Below are 8,181 nucleotides of genomic sequence, written 5' to 3'. Positions count from 1 at the left end.
ATCTATTGAAAAGAAAGACTTGTGTTAAATTCCAGGTAGAAGCTTGTATTTGATTTCTGATTCATTATTGATTTCTAATTATATTATAATAGTTAAGAAGATATTGCTATATTATAATTATTACATAACATTTATTTTTCTTGTTTTTTGGTAATAATTGTTGTGTATATATGGACATACACATATTACATATGCGCACATAGCATCTCATCAATCTACCTTATTGGTTATATTTCTTAAATTTTCAGTTTTTCTTCTTTTCAGTTTTTTGTTGTTGTTGACCACTTCATTCCTATTAGAATGGATTAATTTAATCCATTAATTAAGGAATTAAATGTTGCCCTTATATTTGTGGTGTAGCAGGGAGAGTGGCAGACAAAACCCCTCAGACACCGAGTTAAAGAAGGAAGGGGTTTATTCCACCAGAAGCATCAGCAAGACTCCTGTCTCAAGAGCCGAGCTCCCCTAGTGAGCAATTCCTGTCCCTTTTAAGGGCTCACAACTCTAAGGGGGTCCACATGAAAGGGTCGTGACTAATTGAGCGAGCAGGGGGTACGTGACTGGGGGTTGCATACACTGGTAATTAGAAAGGAGCAGAATAGGACAGGGATCTTCACAGTGCTTTTTTATGCAAATAACCAATTAGATCGGAGTCGATCTTTAACTACCAGATTCAGGGTGTGGCACCAGGCTGTCTGATCATGGATTTCATTTCTGCCTTTTAGTTTTTACTCTTCTTTCTTTGGGGGCGGAAATTGGGCATCAGACAATATGAGGGATGGCCACCTCCCTTACTTGCATAGTTCGGTCTAATGTTTTTTAATTGTGAATTGTAACATTTAGCAGAATAAAGTTCAGTCTTTACCTCATGAAATAGTTTTGGCATTAATTCTGCCTAATATGATATTCAGTTAACCAATCAACTTTGCTTTCTTTATCTTTTCATTTGAATACCTACAAATACTTATTCTTTTATTTTTAACTTTCATAGAGTGCAAAGTTATCTATTTTCAATTTAGTGGTTAGAATCATATATTTTTTCAGCCGGGCATAGTGGCTTACGCCTGTAATCCCAGCACTTTGGAAGGCCAAGGTGGGCAGATCCCGAGGGCAGGAGATCGAGACCATCCTGGCTAACACAGTGAAGCCCCATCTCTACTAAAATTACAAAAAATTAGATGGGCATGGTGGCAGGCGCCTGTAGTCCCAGCTACTCGGGAGGCTGAGGCAGGAGAATGGCGTGCACTCAGGAGGTGGAGCTTGCAGTGAGCTGAGGCTGTGCCACTGCACTCCAGCCTGGGTGTCAGAGCAAGACTCTGTCTCAAAAAAAAAAAAAGAATTATGTATTTTTTCTGAAAAACAATCTTTTAAATTCACACTTTCATTTTAATTGATTTAAGTTGTGCAAAACAGTTATTAGGGATTTTTAAGAATTTCTTTTTTGTCCACAGTTATTTTCACCTTGCTTTTTAAATTTTGCCTATTTAGGTTCTGTTTGTCTTTCATGGCATTAACCAGGGTTCATCACTCCTGCCAATTGTTTCAAATAATCTGTTTATGACTTTATTCATTATTACTTTAGGTATTCTCTTTTTTACCTCATAGGGACAATTCTCTTGATTCTTCCTAGAGTAACAACCATACTCACGTTTCCCAAGACTGCCATTTGCTATGGGAAAAGGACACTGCTTGCAGTGTGCACAACTATCATATAGGAGGCTGTCCACAGGAAACCTATCAGATATCTGGTTGTTGCAAGGCTTGTCTCTGGCTAAATGGAGCTCATTGATAGAAAACAGCCACATTGTGTATCAGCTCCCTGCAGTTCTGTGTCCCTCTCATATCTTTTCTCTTCAGTTTACCCGATTCCTCAAATTCTTTCTCCAAGCAGAATCATATCTAGTATCAAGGAAAAAACATATTTATTGCAATTATGCAAATATTTCTCTCTCAAAAGTTCAGTTCTGTGTTTTTTCTTTGAATCTTAGATTTGGCATCTCATTGTGTGTTAGGAGAAGAAAATACACAAGGCTAGGAGTGTAGTGATAGAATAGAGAGCCACAGGAAAACAGAGGAGAAATTCACAGACCAATTCTTCAAGATACAATTGTCACTGTACTTAAATATGAAGCTGATTATTCTTTGTATGATGTATTCATATCGCCTTTGAAAAGACATAGTTCTATATAGGCCAGAGCTATTATTAGTGTCATCATTGATGTCATGGGGTCTAACTAATAAGTAACATCATGTGCCAATGTTCCCAGGGTGTCTACACAGGCATTTATCAGTACCCTCTTATGCAATTTTGCACTGATTTTTCTGCTTTGGCTGTGAGGGCTTTGGGTCACTTTAATAGAATGTGCACTCTGTAGCTCAATAGCCACTAGTGTAAACAAGTAATTTTGAAAAGATCCATGCTGATTAATGATTAGGTTTGCAAAGTGGGGAAAACTATTATGTATGCAGGTAGTAAAAGAATCATGTGGTTCACAGTAAGTAATTTTGTATGTGATTATCTTGCCTTTGAGTCACTGCCGAGTGTGATTAGTATAGATTTTTTAACCAAAACAAAATATAAAATAATTTATAAACAAAGTGTTGTAAAATAACTACTGATTTGCTGTAATTTATTCTCTTATATGCCACCTTTAATCTTATTTCCAGAAATAGTGAATGAGCATCTAATGTGTATGAAGTGACATGTTAGAACAAGAGAAACTTGGCACATAGAGGATTTGATGTTAATGGCTACCAAACCCACCTTCATTTTAACACATGCAGGTTCTAATTTAAAATAAATATATATCCAATAAAAATGGATAATTACACACTTATATAGAGGGCCAAATGTTTTCTAGACACACACACACTCATGAAGACAAAACTTGATATATTTCCCAACTATTTTTTGTCTGCGGGTTCATGCGCATGTGTACACCCTCATATGTGCATCATAATGCTTTTAGAGTACTATGGCCTGTATTTCTGCCCCATTGTTCTCAGAACCATCCCGTTATTCAGAGTATTATCTTGTACTATAGAACTCCAACCACCACTTGACGACATAATTGCATCTTTTATACATCTTTCTGCAATCACTTATGACCGGTGTCAGTACATTGCCTCACTTCCTTTGTTGACAATGATTTGAAGCATTTTCCTGCAGAGCAAAATAACTGAGAATAAGATATACGAATATTGTTTTAAGTGAAAAGTCTTGCAGGAGGAAAGTATATTTTTTAAAAAGAGAAAACGCACACTCCTCCATGATGAAAGACCCCAAATTCATCAACTTGCCAAGAGATGACAGAATGTTTTTCTGAGGATGGTGTTATGCTGGGGGTCAGCATTAGCCTTTGCATTTGGATAGTTAGGAATGTCACTGGTGATAACTAGATAAGCTTTTGTAAAAGATAATCCATGTGGTTAATCTTGTGAATAAGATCCATCAGTATCAACATGGTCATTTTTTTATGAGCCTGTTGACTAAGGTAGAAATAAAAAGCTGACTGACATTTAAATAATGTAATCTTCTTCAATTAGTTATTAAAAGCATCTTCTGAATGTGTGTCTGTGTTTGTGTGTGTGTGTGCATTCACGTAGTCAAAAATATTCTGAAAATATGTGGCCATTCAGAGTCTCTTCCACAGACGGCATTTTTCAGACTTTCTGTTACTAAATTTTACAATATTTTGCTTCCAAGTCTTTGACCTGTAGAAGTAAAATGTTACTGGACAAAGTTAAACATTTAAGGAAAACTATTTAAGGCTATTGCAATAAAAGAGAAAACAAAAAAGCAGTCTGAAGTCAATTGACACAAATAATGGAAGAATTTTAAAAGCTGTTATGAGGGGATTATAAGTCATTCCTATTTGGTAATTGGTCTTACCCAAAGATAAAGTAAACTTTCTTTTATCTTCATGACAGGAGGTAGTTTTACAACTTAGAACAAGGGGCCCTCTGAAGTTAGGCCCCTACCTTCCTTCAAAGACTAGCATAGGAACACTATCTGTTTTATGGTTACATTTCAAAAGAATGGCTTTGAGATCCTTGAGAAAGAAAGTACTGGGTTGTAAACTGGCAAAAGGCTTTTGAAAACAAAACAAAAAACCTTATAGTTCAAAAAGACAGAAAAAAATTGCAATTACAAGCTTTCTAAACTAAATGCTTTGAAAAAAATGAGGTGAGAGATCTCTCTGGTTACATCATCTAGATTTTGTAAGGGCTGTAAAGGCAAAAAGACACCTCTCTACAATTTGTCAAGCTGAGGGAAATAGGCCATCTTGGTCAGATCACTTTTGCCTGTTAATGAGGGTGAGGCAGAAGAATAGGGTCTGGAGGCAGAGAACATAAGGCCAGTTTACGATGACTTCCTAGAAAGAAATCAGATGGAAAGGCTTCAGCAATGACAGGAATGTGAATGGCTTTGCAACTTCACTTTATTCTCTCCTTTTACATAGATGATACACACTGAGTAACATCCTCTCCATTTACTTAGGGTGCATCCTGAGTAAACAACTTTGTAACTTGACATTATCCTCTTCATTTACATAGGGCATACACCAAGTAGCCAATGGGAAACCTCTAGAAGATATTGAAACTACAGAAAATTCTGTAACTGGGGCTCTTGAACCCCTAGGCTCGGGCCTGCTTCCACCCTGTGGAGAGTACTTTCATTTTCAATAAATCTCTGCTCTTATTGCTTCACTCTTTTCTTGCTTTGTTTGTCCATTTTTGTCCAATTCTTTGTTCGATACGCCAAGAACCTGGAGACCCTCAACCATAACAATGGTAGATTTCTATCTATGGCAAGCTCTCTTTTTATTCAGAGTGGACAACCCCATGAATGACTTGAATTTCTGGCAGATGGGAAATTTTACTTTCTCTACTGTCATTCAAGCTATTTCTACAATGACTTCAGTTTCTCCATTTTCAACAAGGGATAGAATATCTCGTAGGAATATCTGTACACCAAATGTTAGCTTTTCTGGTTATAAGGAACTGCCCAGGAGGACGTATGGATGAATACAGGGAAATTTGACAATACAACAGAAGGAAGTACCTCTTATATAGCACTTCCACTTAAAGATGGGAACTGATGACCATACCCAGTTTAATGGCAATTTTGATCATACAGCATCCAAAATGATGGCAATCATGTGCAGCTAAGGTTATTGGGTCTCATAGCATGCCAAAATCAGGCATTCAATACCTAAGAGAATCTAGCTATAAGCCAGAATCAGTTTCTCTGAAGAATTAGTGTTTAAAATTGGGCATATAATGATTTTAGGATCTACATGGTGATTTCTTACCTTACCTTGCCATGATATACATAATATATCTGTTTCATAGTAGTAAGATGTCCAAGTCAGAGTTGTTTATCCTATTATTTAAAGGTTATATCTCAGCTGTTGCAAACCTCTGAGATCCAGGAAATTAAATGGGGTGCCAGACCCTGGCATATTATTGGGAATTTTCTCATGCTCTGGAAATGACATGTCTTAGTGTTTATCTAAGTTGCCTGCAACCCCCACGCATAAAATTCAGGTAGCTTAATTTCATCAATACAGTGAAACAATTTAATATCTTGTGAAATTTTTACTCCCTGAAAAGTATTGTTGTTGTGAATTAAAACAATAAAGGTCTATTGTTATTCTTGCTAGGTGAACAAAAAGAATGCCTGGTGATATTTACCGTTAAATTTTTTTTAAAAAATTGTATTTGACAGATGGATAGCCTCAAACAAGTTTCCAGAGATTATGTCAGTTTTCTGTAGTACATCTGGAGCTGCAGATTCAATTAGGGACAGCACCTGGTTAAACTTAAAATAATCTCAAACAGTTTTGCATTAGCCAAAGAAATGAAATACACGTTTCAGAAAAAATCAGTAGCCTTACACCTTTCAAGTCTCTGTGACATTTCTTTCTTAAAATTTTCTACTAGTGTGATATCACTTTTGCTGTACTGCCTTAGTAAAGAAGGAAGTTCACTTGATTGATTCTATTATAATGAACTTCAAAGATAAAGGAACAATGTGGGGTTCTACACGTTAACAAGTATGCATATGGAGCATATCACTCAATAGCAGGATGGGATTACAGAACAACTGGCCCATCGTGAGATAAACTCAGGCAAATATTTCAATTATCATCTTAGTGCAAAATCCTCATTTTGGTTGGTGTACTACTGTGGTGTTTCGGGTTCCTAAGAATTAGCATCTCTTTGAGATAACATTTGCATGCTTTTTTTTTTGTTTCCAATGCTTTTCCACTGTGAAAATAACTGAAGTTCCTTTGGAAAGGCTGTCTGCAAGATTACTTGTGCAATTTCTACTGAGTTCTTTCTTAAGAAAACTCAGCCTTCTCTTTATGTAAAAGGACCTGGGCCCGTGGAATGGTTCTGGCTTCAAATTGGAAGAGGATCTGGGATTCCACTGTAGTCCTCAATTTAGGGTTCTTTGGACTTGGCCATTAATTTTGTATGTTAATATACTTCAGTACTATGGAAACCATAAACAAATTGCTACCAATTAAGTTGTTGTCTCTTGTGAGTGAAACAATTATGATTGCAACATTTTTTTTCCTGTTCATTGGGGTAGCTGTATTAGGGTTCTCTAGAGAACAGAACCAATAAGAGATTATAAATATATATAATATATATTATATATATAAAAATGTATGTATATATGTATATATGTGTATATATGTGTATGTGTATACATGTATATATGTAAATATATGTATATATGTGTATACATGTATATATGTAAATATATGTATGTGTATATATGTATATGTGTAAATATATGTATATATGTGTATATGTAAATATATTATATATGTGCATATATGTATATGTGTAAATATATGTATATGTGTAAATATATGTATATGTGTATGTGTAAATAATCTGTTATTGTATAATTGTAATATATTGTATAATGTATGTATATATGTAAATATTAAGTAAATATATATGTATTTAATAATATTTGGTTTTTAATATATACGTATATATATAACTATACTGACTATAATAATAATATATGTTATATTGTAAATATAGTGTATATATGTACAATATGTATATGTGCATATATGTATATAATGCAAATATGTGTGTGCGTATGTAATGATATGTGTATATAATGTAGAATACTTATATGTAAATATATGTGTTTGTATATGTAAATATATGTGTAAATATATGTAAATATATAAAATATATGTAAATATATATAACTATATATGTAAATATATATAACTATATATGTAAATATATATATTTGTGCATCTTTGTCTATGGGTATACTCAAGGAATTATGGAGACTAAGAAGTCATGTATTCTGCCATCTGTAACTTGGAGACCTGGGAAAGCTGGTGGTTTAGTTTGACTGAGAGCCAGAGAGCCAATGGCATAGATTCCAGTTCAAGTCTGATGGTCTGAGAACTGAGAAGCAGAATCCCTGAGGATAGGAGAAGATTGATGTCCTAGCTCAAAGAATCATGCAGAGTTTATTTAAATTTAAGCCTCATTTCTGGTTTGTTCAGGCCCTCCCCAGATTGGCTGATGTCCACTCATATGGAAGAGGGCATCCCCTTTACTCAGTGCATCAACTCACATGTTAATCTATTCTGGAAACACACAGAGACAGGAAGAAATAATGTTGAACCAGGCATCTGGTTTCCCATGGCCTAGTCAAGTTGGTAGATAAGATTAACCATTATAAATCCACCCTTTGTCAGTCTAGCACCTATACATATCTCTTTATACCCTGCTTAATCTTCAAATAAAGCCAATAACAAGATCACAGTTCTTCCTAACATAATCAAAATATTCTTCATATAACAAAAATGCATCAGCTCTTCCCCAGAAAAGGATGTAAATTTCCTGATTTTCTTTGATATCCCATAACTTAAATTCTGTGATGTAAAATTAACAATATTTAATTACTGTGGCATAAAGTCAATGCATCTTAAATCATCTGATGAAGGAATAAGAGAGGAAATAAAATACATATATACACACACATATACATATATACATACATACACACACGTATTCATAACGAAATAAGGAAAAAGTACTCAGGAGAATTAAAAGTCCTCATGTCTCTAGCTGATTTGTTTTAATGCGACCACCAAAGCAGGCGCCAGAGAAAAGGCAAGTAGGCAAGGT

Source organism: Rhinopithecus bieti, unplaced genomic scaffold (assembly GCF_001698545.2).
Source record: "Rhinopithecus bieti isolate Rb0 unplaced genomic scaffold, ASM169854v2 scaffold_28121, whole genome shotgun sequence".
Lineage (NCBI taxonomy): Eukaryota > Metazoa > Chordata > Mammalia > Primates > Cercopithecidae > Rhinopithecus > Rhinopithecus bieti.
Note: the sequence above shows the minus strand (reverse complement) of the source record.